This window comes from Monodelphis domestica, chromosome 6 (genome assembly GCF_027887165.1).
Source record: "Monodelphis domestica isolate mMonDom1 chromosome 6, mMonDom1.pri, whole genome shotgun sequence".
Classification (NCBI taxonomy): domain Eukaryota; kingdom Metazoa; phylum Chordata; class Mammalia; order Didelphimorphia; family Didelphidae; genus Monodelphis; species Monodelphis domestica.
In genome coordinates this window covers 237,576,101-237,592,243 of record NC_077232.1, presented here as the reverse complement: position 1 = coordinate 237,592,243, position 16,143 = coordinate 237,576,101, and positions in this window count along the sequence as shown.

Genomic DNA, 16,143 nt, shown 5'->3' with positions numbered 1-16,143 from the left:
TCCTTTTCTTTGGGGCGGGGGGTATCCTTCCTCCCTTTCCTCACCAGCTAGAAGGTTGAGGTTTAGGATTGACATTTTATATAGGAATTCATCTTTTAAAAAAGGTAGGTCACCAAGTGTCTGCTTCTGTCAGAAAACTGTCTAGAGAAGTTCTTTGTTAGAACAGGACCACTTGCTCTCATTCACCATGTCTCTTGTTCTTATGTTATCTCCAGGACAGGCGAGGCAAAAAGAGGGGAACAGATCTCTTTTATAAGTCATTTTAAGAACTGGTTCCTCTGAATGCACTTAATTATTCTGAATGTCAATCACTTTATCTTGTGTTCAATTCTCACCTCTTTTTTCTTCCTTATATCATTGAAATCCACTCTACTAGAAGCTACACTGGTGACAAATCAAGAGTGTACCTGGAACTATTTAATACCAGTAGAATACTAAATTTTTGGTATCATTTATACCTTGGAAACTGAAAATACTAATTATGAAATGACCTGTTATTCTTTTTAAATTTTTCCAGATTACATAGATACAATTTTTAATATTAATTTTCTTATATTTTTGCAATCCATGTTTTCTCCCTCCCTCCTATCTCTTCTGTCCTGGTCCAAGGAGGCAGCTAATATTTTATAGTTTGTACATATATTATCATATAATACATATATTCATCTTCCTCATGTTGTAAAACAAGTATTGCTTACACTAGACAAAAATTCATGGAGGAAATAAAGTAAGGAATGATATGTTTCAATCTCTATTGACTCCATCTATTTCTTCTGTCTTGGTGGGTGTCCTTTTTCATCATGAGTCCTTTGGAGATGTCCTTGATCTTTGCCTCATTCATAACACTTGTCTTCTCTGATGATCATTATACGTTGTTGTTGTTACTGTGTACAATGATCTCCTGCTACTGCTTATTTCGCTTTGCATTATGTCATATTAGTTTTTCTGGGATTTTTTGTGATCATTTTTTTTGTCATTTCTTATGACAGTAGTATTCCATTACAAGCATATAACAGAACTTGATAGCCATTCTTTCTTTCTATCTATCTATCTATCTATCTATCTATCTATCTATCTATCTATCTATCTACACAGGAAAGATTCACTATTATCTTGATTAGACAAGAAAATTATGGATAAAATGCTAATAATACATATGGAGTTTTGTTGTGTGTTGTGTGAACATTGTTTTTTCACTGGAGAATATTTATTAGTATATTCATACTCCAAATGAACCTATTTTCTTCTTACCTCCAGCTCTAGTCACTGAGAATCATGCCTATTATTCACTCAAAAATCAACTGGAATGTGCACAAAACTGCCTATAGGATGTTTTCAAAATTTGCAATTAAATTCCACCTTACATACCCCATACATCTGAATCTCATGAAAGCAGATATCATGTTGTGTTGAACATTTTCCATCTATTTCACAAATAGTAGAATGTTACTCTGAACACAGGAGACCCTAAATGAAGATTATTAAATTTAATTCAATTGACAATAGCCAAAGCACATTCTCCAGAAACTAGTGAGGACCTAACCTAACCTGACACAATCCCTCCTGGACCCATCCCCAGGGCTAGCCGACAGCAAAGATTCATCTCTTGAGGTGACCAGTAGTGAGGTTCTACCTCTGGAGCTAGGTGTCTAGCAGTGAGGCTCTGCTCTCAGTAACTGCCAGCAAACTCCCATCAGTGTAAGAAAGCAGCAAGTGCAAGCCAGTGGAAGCCACAATGAAGCTCCATGCTAGTCAGAGCCAATAGCTAAATTCTGGGGCCTGGTGCTAACCAGAAGCAAAGTCCCAAACTTCAGCACAAGAAGCATGGGATAGCACCCTCCCCAATTTACAAACATAGCTCAACTTTACTATAAAGTAAAAGAATCACAAAATAAATGGGCAAAAATGATTTTTTAAAAAAGTGAATGTTGCCCTAGATAATTATAATGGGGACAGAAATGATCAAGGTACTGTGAGGATGATGTTAGAAAATAAGTATTGTTTTATTAGTTTAGGGATAAGAAGTAAAGTGGCTGGCTTGAGAAAAGAACTGGACTTTGAAGCAGAGCTGAGAGAAACATAGAAGGGGATAAAATTGTTACAATAACTATATGTATAAAATTAAAGAAAACTGTAACTTGGCCTCTGGCCCAGAAATATTTTATGGAAGAGCTCAAAATAGACTTTAAAAAACGAATAATAAAACTAGAAATAAAATGGAGAAAAATTATATTAATGAAGAAAAAACATTCAAAATGAATCAACAGATTTTTAAACAGAAAAACAAGGGAAAGATTTTTAAAAGTTTCAAAAAAGAGAATTGGACAAATGGAAAAGGCGGTATAGAAATTGACTAATGAAAATAATTTCTTAAAAATCAGAAAACTAGCCAAATGGAAAAGAAGACATACAAGGTCACTGAAGAAAGTAATTCCTTAAAAATTAGAATTAGGCAAATGGAAACAAATGACTTGATGAAGCTTTGAGAAAAAAAACAAAATAAAAAGAATGAAAAACATAGAGGAAAATATGAAATTTCTCATTATAAAAACAGGTAACCTAGCAATAAATTGCAGACAGATAATTTAAGAATTATTGGGCTGCCTGATTTTAAAAAAATGAATAATGATTGTTTTAAAATCCATGATTCTGCCATTGATTTGCAATGTGGTTGAGCATAAATTTTCTTTATACCTCACATATTAACCTGAAATTTGTGATAATTGCAGTAATTCACATTTATTCAGAACTTTATGGAATAAAAAGACCATTTTTATTTTTATTTTTTTTATTTCAATCATCATAGAATGCTCAGTTTGTATCTGTAAGGGATTTCAGAGATAGGGCCTTACAGTCCATAATTATAAGACTCAGTCTTAGATTGTGAATAGCATTTCATTTTTGGCAAAAGTATTGTTTACTTTGTATATCTTTGATACATTTTTTTAAACAATTGTCTAAATTTATAATTTCATGACTTACTTTAGCTTATTTTATTATTCTTAATTTATAGCATTATTAATATAGCATACAGTAACATTACTAATATGTATAAATATTTAAATAGATAACATTAAAATAATTATCATAATCATCATTGTGAGGTAATATTTGAAAGCTATGTAATGTACCTGGCACATTACTGGTGCTTAATAAACAAATAAATACATAAATAAGATTCTCCCCAAAATCTGTAACACATTGTTCTAGTAGTGCATAGAAAAAACACATGTGGTAAATGTGTAATGCACAGCTCCCATCAGTCCTTTTGATGGAATCATCAGGATGTTTCTCTAAGCATAGTGTAGCTTCCTGGAGTGTTCTTTATAGACTGTTAAAGCAGTATTCAGCCTGTTCTTGGTTCTGTATATAGGTAATATTGTCAGTCAGCCCTTCAGGGGCTCCTGCTAGGGGACTGATTATATTGTTGGAAGATACTCCTCACATAGGAAAGTGATCTATATATATATTCTTAATGGAAAAAATTGTGAGGATGGGGAGAGAATTTTCTAAAGGATCCTTAAAGTTTAAACATGAATCCTCTGACTATAGAGATGGAAACTAAGGTCAAATTATCCCCCCAAACTCTTATGCCGAACAGAAGTTCTTTATCAGATATTTAGCTCAAATGTTGTTTCCCAGATTGGCAATAATTCAAATCCTTTATTCAGATGAGTTTGATTACTTTACAAAAGCACTACATTATTATTATATAGCATGATTAATGTATTACATAATAATATATATAAATATTTAAACTTAACTGAACCAAAAAAGGATTTTTATTACACATAAAGAGGAGTTCAGGTCTTAATCATACTTAGTCAAGAATTTAGATGTGTTCTCATCTGATAAATTTATCTGAGCTAAATTGGTTGCATATGTAGAAAACAGTGAGAGATAAGACCTAGATCTCAGATTACATAAGAAAAGAATTTTGGATATATATAGTTGATAGTACACAATTGGCTAGTAGAATTGTATATTTTTAAACTACTTTCTCCTCCCCTCCTCTTCTCTTCCTTTTCTTTCTCAATCTCCTCCTCTTGCTCCTCCTTCTGGTCCTTCTTCCCATAAACATTGATGATATATATACTCTTCATTCAACTGAAGATCATGAAGATCATCATTTTCTGTCTCTTTTCTGGTGATTTCAGGGAGTCATAGATGTGACATCATTTATGGACTCCATAAAAATCACTGATAAACTCCATCAAAACCAAAAATACACATTGACACATGTAAAACCCAGTGGAGTTGCTTATTGGCTATAGGAGGGGGATGGGAGCAGGGGAGGGAAAGAACATGAGTTGTGTAACCATGGGAAAATATTCTTTTTCTTTGAAAAATTTATTTAGTCAATTTAGAATATTATTCCTTGATTACAAGAATCACATTCTTTCCCTCCCTCTCCTCCCCCCCCCCCTTACCATGGCTGACACTCAATTTTACTGGGTTTTACATGTGTCCTTGATCAGAACCCATTTCCATGTTGTTGATGTTTGCACTAGGATGATCATTTAGAGTCTACATCCCCAACCATATCCCCATTGAACCATATAATCAAGCAATTGTTCTTCTTCTGTGTTTCTACTCCCACAGTTCTTCCTCTGAATGTGGATAGTGTTTTTTCTCATAGATCCCTCCAGGTTGTTCAGGATCACTGCATTGGCACTAATGGAGAAGTCCATTACATTCGATTGTACCACAGTGTATCAGTCTCTGTGTACAGTGTTCTCCTGGTCATGCTCCTCTCTCTCACTCTGCATCAGTTCCTGAAGGTTGTTCCAGTTGCCATGGAATCCCTCCAGTCCATTATTCCTTTGAATACAATAGTATTCCATCACCATCAGATACCACAATTTGTTCAGTCATTCCCCAATTGAAGGGCATCCCCTCATTTTCCAATTTTTTTTGCCACCACAAAGAGCGTAGCTATGAATATTCTTGTATGTATCTTTTTTCCTTATTATCTCTTTGGGGTACAAACCCAGCAGTGCTATGGCTGGATCAAGGGGCAAACAATCTTTTAGCTCCTTTGGGCATAGTTTCAAATTGCTCTCCAGAATGGTTGGATCAATTTACAACTCCACCATTGCATTATGCATTAATATCCTGACTTTAGCGCATCCTTAAGTGACTTGCCCATTGGAAAATATTCTAAATCAACTAATTAATTAAAATTTCCCAAATAAAAATTAATTAATTAATTGATTTTAAACAAAGAAAAAGACACTTTACTTCCACTAGTATATAATGGTCCCATTTCAAATGACATAGGTTTTATTGAAACAAACTACTTGGAAGAATTTCAACAAATCCTAATGTGTGTGTTTTGTTCCATTATGTTCAGGAATTTTCTTTCATTTTTGAAAATTAAAGGCAACATGTGAGGGAAGCAGAAGCTTTGGAAGCAAAAAAGATTATGGAAATGGATCAATGTATCAGATATCAAAGATTTCCGATATTGCTGCTATTCTTAGGAAAGGAGACTTTATTAATTAGGAAGTGTCAGACAAATATACTATTCAGGACTGTAGCTATTCTTCCCCCTCCCTGCCCCCCAAATATCCCATTGTGTCCTTGTAGCCCTGAACAGATAAAAGCAAGGAAACCTCCCTCATATCATTCTCATAATGTAAACACAAATAGGCCTCTCCGCTGTCCCAGAATATTCCAGAGAGTAAAAAAAAAAACAAAAAAAAACGGTCATAAATAATAACTTCCTAAGACTTAATAGCCAAGTCAGTCTTTAGCTAACAATTCAGTGTCTCATCTTTTTTTCAAATCCAACACATTGATCCCTAGTATGCCATTGCAGAATGATACTGAGCTGTTTTGAAAATCACGTCGATTCCATTTCTCTCACTTTAAATAGGTTGTTCTTATTTTTAATCAGCTTTCTATCCTACAAACACTGGCTTCCCTTTAGGGATGCAGTGATCTTCCGGGTGAACCCTTCAGCTTTCAAGCTTTCTGGGCATACATGCTTCTCACTGCAATTCGTTGACTACTGAGCCATTGAACCTCCAGGTTAATCTTTAATACAGCCTAACTAACCGTCCTGGCATTTTTATTAAGTGGTACCACAATACCACCGATTATTGGACTTACACAGTACCGAAAATGGTGTAAGTGATTTTCATAATACATATCTTTTGAGAGAGATTCATTGGATTATCTCTAGGAATTCATAATCTGGAAAATAAGCCCTTCCAGTTTTGGTAAATGTGGAGCTAATACCTACTTTTAAGCCGTAGGTGCAACTTAAATTATTTTCACACATCACTGATCTGATCATGATTAGTATGAGAATGTTGTTGGCATCTCCATGGAGCAGTGGGCCTGGGTCTCCTGCTTTTCAAAATCAGAGAAGCCTTGGGCACTTTGGAAGAAGTCTTTAGAAAACCAGACATTTTAAAAGTATTACTTAAAGATTAAAAGGTTAAATAAAATAAGGATAATGATTCAAGTCTGGATGGCATTTGAGAAGAGGGAAAGTGCATTCATTTGAAACAAACTACACAAATTTTAGTTTAATCCTGGGAAGGTAAACCAGGAGAGAGGACGGAGTAATGAAGAAAGGAATAAGGCAAAGGAATGCTTTTTACTTGCAATGTATTTAGTTGGAGGCTGGGAGTCAAATGATATGGTCATGATAAATAGGTGCTTTGGGACAGCTTAAAGATCCCTAAGCTTTTTAAAAATTTCAAAACTGTACTTAACCTTTGGAATGTTCTAAAGCAAATTATACACAAGATTCTCCACAGAAAATCCCATGCTGAAAATAAAGTCTATAATTACAGAGCAAATCACAAGTCAGTGCCTATGTCCAAAGAACATATGTGGCTTGTGAAAGGGAAATGTAACCTGGGAAAGAGAACTGACTCAGAACAGCAGTGGGAAGGTTGAAATGGACATTTCACTATGGTTTTCTCTAAAGTCCAAAGAGATACCCTTATTTGTATAGAGTAAGTTCTCATGTATTTTTCTCCCCAAGAACAAATTTTTAATTTTCATATTATTTCTTAGTTACAAATATTTGCTTCTAACTTGTTTTGTGATATATTTTATTGATGCCTAATTTCTTTATTTCACTTTCCCTCAATCTGTCCAGCTGAACTCTTGTGACGAAGGTGATAAAAGCAAAAAAAACAAAACAAAACACACTACACTCTGTTTCATTACCTGATCTCCACGATCTTCATTGGCTTTAGCAACTCACACTTCTGTCTTTGCACATGGTTTTCTTTTCATTTCATTTCATTCATTTTCATTTCTTTTCATTTCATTTTCATTGTATATTCTGTTCCTTTGGTTTTGCTTATTTTATTCAGAGAGATTTGGAAGGAAGCTTAGGGATATTTAAGCCATTACATACAAATAAGGCATTCATACTATAACATATTTAATAAGTGGTCTTCCAGTCTTTACTAGGAGACCTTTAAGAACCTCATTCCCTTTCAAGTCAAACTATTAACTCTGAATCAATTTATACAAACCTTTCTATATTCTTTGTTCTCATTCACTTATTTGTATTTCTTTCTTACTGTAAAATTATATTTTATTACATTCTTATGCTAGATTTTTGTTTTTAAAGTCCCCATTTTGTGGGTTAAAATCCAGATCTTTGTTACCTATGCCTGATTTTGATTTCCTTGGGGCATCAGCCCTGTATCAGTCAGTCAACAACAATGAAAAATTGCATAATTTTTCTTCTTAATTTCAAAATTACATTCATAATGATTGGATCATTTCACAACTCTAACAATGCATCAATATCCCTATCCTATCAAAAACTCTGCAATATTGGCTAGGCTATTCCTATTTTTTGCTATTAGTGACTTGTGACTTGTCAAAATGTATATGGAAGACCTGGAAATGAGTCAAGAAGACTTGGGTTCAAATACAATTTCAAACCATTACTAGTCACATCCCAGAATGCAAGTCATTCTGTTTGCCCCAGTTTCCTAACCTCTGAAATATGATGAAACTACTAGTATTGTTGTGAGAATAAAATAAGACAATATTTGTAACATGCTTAGCACAGTGCCTGGAACAGGTGTTATAGAAGTTATTTTTAATTTTATTGTTATGTAATATCTGATGCAAACATTTCCTCAATATATTCATGTATTACTTTAAAAAATTTATCTTCAATTTGCATAAAACTTTTGAAAATATGGTATGTATAATATTTATACAACACTTTCCTCCATCATTCATTTATTAATTATTTTCATAGCCACAATTGTAAAAATTACCCAATTTCGTATTCTCATAATTTGTTTTTGTGTGTGTTTTTATGTAACTGCAGTTGTGTAATCCTTTATATTTAGGTCATGAATCTATTTTTAACTCATGGTATAAAATGGTGATGTAAATCTATTTTATGCCAAATTGCTTTGCTAGTTTTCTAGTAGTTAATTATTAATACTTTCTCACTTTTAACTAATTGAGTTAAAATTAGGTCCATAGGTCATAAGTATAAATTATAAAGCATTTTAATGCTCTCAAAACTCTTAACAATGTTACATTTTGGATCTTTGAAATAGCTCTAGGAGGTAGTTGCCACTATTATTTCCATTTTTAACCTGAGGGAATTAAGACAAAGAGAGATTATGTGATTTGATCAGAGTCACAAGACTATTAAAAGATTGAGATAAGACCTGAATTCACCTTTACAGTTGCTACAATGCTAGCAAAATCCTTTTATATTTCTTGATGGCTTGTAGGATTGTCTGGAAATGTAGAATTTTCTAAATGAATTTTTAGATTTGGAAAATATTTCAGCTGCCCACTTTCAAGGTCTCTTCCAAAACCCTGCAGTTTTCTCTCAAATGTTTTGATATCACAAAACAGCCTTTTTGCTGTTCTCCCTATACCTTGTAGTTGATTGTTTAGTACATTGAAGTCTAGTGTAAAATCCATAAAAAAAAAAAAAACATGAGGTTGGTAAGCCAGGCCATATAATTGAGCTGTGGCTATTCCTGCCCTTTTTCATTCATAAGCAGTCTAATTTCATCCAAGCAGGCTACAATCTCTCCAGGATTTGTCCTCTGGCCAGCCACCAGACATTATTGTAGATAAGTAAACAATTATACAATGTCTGAACCCCCTCTAGAAGTACTTGAAACTGTGGAGAATTCAGAGCATGAGCCATGATGTAGTTCACCATTTTTGTGACATCTCTGAGGACAACATCAAATTTTTTTTCTGCTTTTCCTGGCAAAAAGAATTTCTTGATGTATAATACAATGGAAATGAATGACTTTATGTTTTGTTTCTTTAACAAAGAATTATATAAAACCATATGTTTTTCCTATCATAGAACATTGGTTGTTCCTACCATTAGTATTTGAAACCACTTTTTCTGGTCTCATGTCTTGTGACCAAAAAAACAAAAACAAACAAACAAACAAAAAACTTCTTTCATCTCCTAATAGACATCTATCCCTTATGTTCTTTCAGGCAAAGACACTGGTTTCACCAGATCTCTCATGATGTCACCAACAGCATAATGCAAAATTACGATTATTTATATTTATGCTTTCTTCCAAGTGCACAAAGTAACAGGCTGCCTTTTGTAAGTCAGTGGTGAGTTGTTGACTAACATAGCTTGCCATGGGCTAGACTGGATCTTTGACAGTATTTTTGCTAAGTGGTATCTCAGAGATCTGCTGAATAATTTCAGCCTTGTTTGGGAAATCATGAAAAAGGGAATTACTCCCAGACAACATGACTGTTCTGATAATATCCCCATCATAGAAGGGTTTACCATGTTTTGCTATGCACAGTGAAATTTGAAAACTAGCAGCTGTCAGATGATTTGTTCTAGAAAGATAGTTGCAAAAACTAAAAGATTGGGGAAGATATGCCCTCAATTTCTGTTCAAGAAATTCTTTTCTTTCAGTTTCTCTAAGTTTGGAAACACTTCTGTGATTGGTGTCAAAGTGCCAAATGGCACTTGATCTGCAACCCTCAACACTTTCATTACACAGAATACATAACACTTTCCCATCATGTTCAATTACTCCAAATGATTCTGTCTGGAACTCTGGGAATGATCTATTATCTGCTTTTGCTTTTGTTGCTGAATTCATTTTGGAGGTCCAAGACTTGGAGTCTGCAAAAACATGTAATTTTTAAAAATTGAAGCACCCCATATAAATCTATCCCTATACCAAAAATATATATACCAAATATGCCAAAAATAGCTAACTCTATTAGTTTACACTAAAGACATGGATATTTCCTGAACCAGTAATCTACAGCAAAGACTCTCTGCTGGGGTTCCTTCTGAATTTGCTGACCACCAGGGAAAGGGGGGTAATGTTCCACTGACCACCAGCTTTTGGCCTTCTCTGAAAAAGGCATCTGAATGCATTTTTCTACCTTTGATTCACCTCCACTGTGCATGCCTTTGATCTACTTGTTGGGGAATTTGCATCAATAAGATGAAGTGGAAGTGTAGAGCACATTTCCTAATCACAGGAGGCATGTAGACCTCCATCATGCATACAAGGTCTCCTTTTTCCGTGAGCAGGAGCCCAAGTTAGTTCCCATGGACAGCAGCCATACAAAGATCCCCCTGACAATCGCAGCACAATGAGTGCTCTGTCTGTCCTGTCCTTCCCTTTAGCACACACACAGGTCATGAAGAGCTGAACCCCTCACTCCTGCCTATCCCAGCACCCCAAGCACGACTCGGGTCATATGATGTCAAAGAAACGCAACCTGCTGCTATGTAGCACTCTGTCACATTTTGTCTACTGGAGGCACAGAACAGATGTCGTTATGTGAGATATCATTCATGCAATGGACAGTAGTCACTCTGACAGAACCCATCCATAACCCGGCACCAGCAATGGGTTCCACAGGTTAGTAGCACTCTGGCTCAGTGGGGGGGTCCCTCTTTTGCGGGGCAGAGGGAGAGTCACTGATCCTTGGCACCACAGCAGCATCTTTTCTGCTGGTGTTCTGTTGCTTCTTTTTACATGGTGAGCCCCTTAGGGACAGAGGACAGTTAGAAAAGGGGAATACTGTCAATAATAGTAATAGTGTGCAAGATTGTATTTTTTTATTAAGCCAGCAGTAGTCTAGTTGGATGGCTGTATTTCATGAACACTTACAGCTATGTGAAATTCTCCATACACTTCTTTTCCAATAGGATTGAAGAAGCAATTCTATGGTTTACCTTTAAGATCATTCTTACAGATAAGCCTCTCCTGAGCAACAAGGCAGGGCTAGTAGCACATTCAAGACTGGCCCTGCAAAGCCTGTGCTATGACCTGAGCCCTTGGCTCCTCTCCAGCCTCAAGACAGGCTGCCATTTTTGACTATGCTCACACTGCACGGTGACCCACCCACTTCCCTGCACCCAAGTGAGGGAGGAAGCACTCCCATTGGACTGTTGGGCAGGGAGTGAGTAATATGGGCAAGTACATGTGGAGAAGAAGCAGCCTACCTGTGTCTCCCTCTGGTTTTTTAGTTAGGAGCTCTGGCAAGCTCTGTGCTGCAGGGGTAGGCACACTGCATCCTCAGTGCACTGGGCCCTTGGCATCTGTGCCCACAGAGAGGTCTCTGCCTACCATCTCTAACCTGCGTGCCATAGCGCCCTCATGGCTCTATGTCAAGGTAAAATAAAAAGGGACACACAATTCAGAAATAAAGAGGGAAATTATAAACAGATTAGAGGGACATGAAATAATTTACTTGTCAGATATAAAGATAAAGAAAGAATTTAGGTAAAAATAAGAAATAGAAGACATTTCAAGATATTAAATAGATAACTTTGACTACATTGAATTTTAAAAGTTTTGCAGAAAACCAAACCAATGCAACCAAGATTAGAAGGGAAAGAACAAACTAGGAAAATTATTATAGTAAGTATTTCTGACAAAGTCCTCATTTCTCAAATATATAGGAAATGAAGTCAAATTTTTAAGAATGAAAAACAGTCCCTAAATGTCAAATCATCAAAGGATATGAACAGGCAATTCTCACAAAAAGAAATTAAAAGGATCTTTAGTAATATGAAATGTTCCAATCAATATTAGAGAAATACAAATTAAAACAATTAAGGTACCATCTTGCATGTGTCAAATTGAATAATAGGATAAAAAAGGAAAAGGATAAATATTGGCAAGGATATGGAAAAATAGAGTTGATAATGTCCTGTTAGTGGAATTGTGCAATGATATACCAATAATGAAGAATAATTTGAAACCATACCACAATGGCCATAAAACTATGCATACCTTTGACCCTTCAATACCACAATTAGAACTGGATCACAAAGATGCCAAAGATAGTAAAAAAAAAAAGACCTAATGTACAAAATTATTTATAGGGTATCTTTTTTTTTTTTTGTGGTGGCAAACACCTGGAACCTGAAGGGATGTCTATCAATTCAGGAATGGATAAACAAATAGTGGGATATGATTATAATGGAATCTTATTGCACCATAAGAAATGATAAATAAGATGATCAGCAAAACCTTGAAAAATTTATATGAAATGATGCAAAGTAAATTGAGTGGACCTGAGAGAACATTGTATACAGAAGCAGCAATAAAGTACAATGATCAACTGTAAATGACTTAACTATTATCATCAAAACAAGGATTCAGGGAAACTCCAAGGACCTCATGATGAAAAAGATTATACACTACTATAGAAGGAAAAATGGAGTCTAAATATAGTTTAAAGCATTACATTTTTCTCTCTATTTCCTCCATGGATTCTTCTCTATTGTAATTATTATGTCTTCTTTTACAGTATAATTAACATGGAAATATGTATTGAATAATAACACATGTACAACTTATATTATATTACCTGCCATTTTGGGAAAAGTTAGGAGAGAGACCATGAATCACAAAATGATTTATTGAAATGTATATTGGCATGTAATATGAAAAAATTAATAATTTAAAAAATGTAATTGTGAAATTACAACAAAAGAAATAAAAATACTATATATACATATATATAGACATGAAGATTTGGTATAGTTCAGTGAGGAGAAGAAATTGTACTACCAGGAGATAGTGTCTTCCTTTTCACTTGTAAAGACAGGTATTATTCTAAGAGCGTGGCACAGTAGAAAAGGAAAATACAAAAACTAAGCCCTAAAAGACAGTGGCAGAAAGTTGGTTGAGGAAAATGGAAATCTTTAAAATTTTGTTTGTATGAAGAATACAACAAAAGAGGAAAGGCTGTTTATAAGGTCATTAATCAAAGAATCAGGATTTGAGTAAATAGAAAGAAAAGACAGATAAAAATTGGGAATGAAATCTTTTTTTTTTTTGGAAAGAGGGGAAAAAATGAATTAAATTAAAAATTAAAAAAAAAAAACTATATACCAGTCTGGCTAAAGAGAAGTGGAGAGAAACTTAAATCTACTTGAATGGGAGGGAAAAGGCAGGGGAGGGGGGATAAATATAAAATTTGATAAAAACAGAATAGAGGAATTAAATAAAACCTTAAAGGGAAGGGTTAACAAATGGGAAAGTGGAATTATGATTGGAGTGGAAAGGACCACTGATAAATAGGCTAACTTAAGATAAACAAATGGAGTAACTAGACATAATACTTGCTTACAGTAGAAGGGCAAAAATCATGACAACAAAAACAACAAGTAGAATAAAATATAAACCCATACCTTTTCATTTTTAATGTGAATGGTAAAATGGATAAAGAAAGGCATATTAAATAAGAAAACAGAACCCTTAAATCTATTGCTTGTTTGAAAAAAAAACACTTTAAAAGTAGACATACACAAGATAAAACTAAAAGAAAAATTTTTAAATTTCCATGCCTTAAGTTAATTAAAAAGAGCAAGAGTTTTCATCATGTCAGATGTAGCAAAAAAGAAACAACAAACATTCAAAAATAAGAAGAAATAAACAAAGAAATTATATTATGCTCAAAGAAACCACAGACTACTAATATCAGTATTAAAATTATTGATTCCAAATATCTTAGCATCAAAATTTGTAAAGGAAATATTGTCTGCATTTTGATTGCAAAGAATGCAGTGACTATTTTTGCCTTTTTACTTTTTTTTCAAATATTTCTGTGCCCCAGCATGAAGGTAATTTTGGTAAAAGTTCTGTATTGTACATAGAAATATGTATATATACATATATATGTATATTTCTTCCATTTGGAAGATGCTATATGTCTAGTTTCTCTAAAATTTGTTTAGTTTTATATTCCTTATTTGGTGTACCTTTCTATTAGACTTATGCAGAATTAAAACAGGAATATGGAAACCACTTGTAACATGTGTTGACCTGATAAATTCATAGTATAATTATAGCAAGTATTTTTGTGGTACTAAAGAATTGAAAATTAAGGGTTATTCATCAATTTGGGAAATGATTGACTGAGTTGTGGTATATGATTTTAATGGAATACCACTGTGCTATAAGAAATGAGGAGGAACAGGATTTCAGAAAAAAACAAACTGGGAAGACTTACATGAACTGATGCAAAGTGAAGAGAGCAGAAATAGAATATTGTACAAATTAACAGCAATATTATATGATGAACAACTGTGAATAACTTAACTATTCTTAGTTATATGTGACAATACCAAAGACTCATTAAGAAAAATATCAGCCCCCTCCAGAGAATGAACTAAGGGAGTATGAATACAGAGCAAACCTTTATGTTTTTCAATTTCTTTCTTTTTTCCCCCCTTCTTTTTGATTTGAGAACTCTTACACAAATGATTAACACAGGAAAATGTTTTACATGATTATAAAACCTATATCAGATTGCTTGCTGTCTCAGGGAGGGGGAGGAAAAGTAGAGAGAAAAGGAGGGAGAATATTTGGAAGTCAAATTCAAAAGAAAATTACTTTTAAATTTTGTTTTTACATATAATTTGGGAAAAGACAATGCTATTTTTTTAAGTATAGAAGGTAAGACTTAAACTCAGACTGACACTTCATTCACTTTACCTTCTAGCTTCCCAGAGAATGAAAACTTTAGTACAAAATCTTTAATTAACATTGATTCAAAAATTTAAATTAATTTCTATCCTATAGATTATAGAAATTTATCAAAGAAATCAACCATTATAATCAAGTAAAATTTATTTGAGGAATGCAAGAATGGTTCAATTTTAAGAAAACAACTGTGGGGGGTGGTGAGAAGGGGAAAAGCTAGGTGGCACAATGGATTGACATAGAAATGGAGGTCCTATTGGGTTCATATCTTTCCTCAGACACTTCCTACCTATGTGACTGTGGCTAAGTCACTTCACCCCATTGCAGAGATCTTGCTGCTCTTTCATGTTGGAACCAATACACAGTATTGATTCCAAGACAAGGTATTTTTTAAAGAAAATACTTAATATAATTATAGTAATCATAATAAATACTGAAGCATGTGAAGTACATGACAACTTTAATAGGTAAAGAGAAAATAGAGAAATTTTTTTAAAAAATCTATTCTAAAAACCCTAAAAATATAGGCACCAAGTATTTTTTTAAAAAGTATCTATCTAAAACCAAAAGTAAGCACTATGCAATCAGAATAATTTGTAACCTTTTCTAATAAATACAGGAGTAAACAAGGATACCTACTCTTTCCCCTACATGTTAAAGGAGCTTTAGATATGCAAGCAAGAACAATAAAAAAAGAGAAAGGAGAGAAAAGAATTAAGGTAGCAATAATCAGTAAGAAGACATAAAATATCCTTTATTTGCTGTTGACATGTCGATATACTTGGAAAACCACAGGGAATCAGCAAAGATTGAAATAATAGCTTTAGCAAAGTTGAAGGCTATAAAATAAATCTACAAAAGTTAATAGCACTTTCATATAATAACAACAAAAGTGAGAAAAATTAATAGTCATCCCTTATGAAATAACTACAAAATACATAAAATATCTGTGCATCAACCCTCAAAAGCACAGACAAGATTTCTATAGATTCAATTATGAGATGTCTTTCAAGAAATTAAAAAAAAAACACCCTAAATAGGCTAAACAATATAATAAAAATGACAATACTACCAAAATTCATTTATACTTTTAATGATTTATCAATCAAAATACCAAGAGGATATTTTATTCAGATTGATTATATGTGTATGTTTAAAAAAAAATAGGAAAAAAATTTAAAAC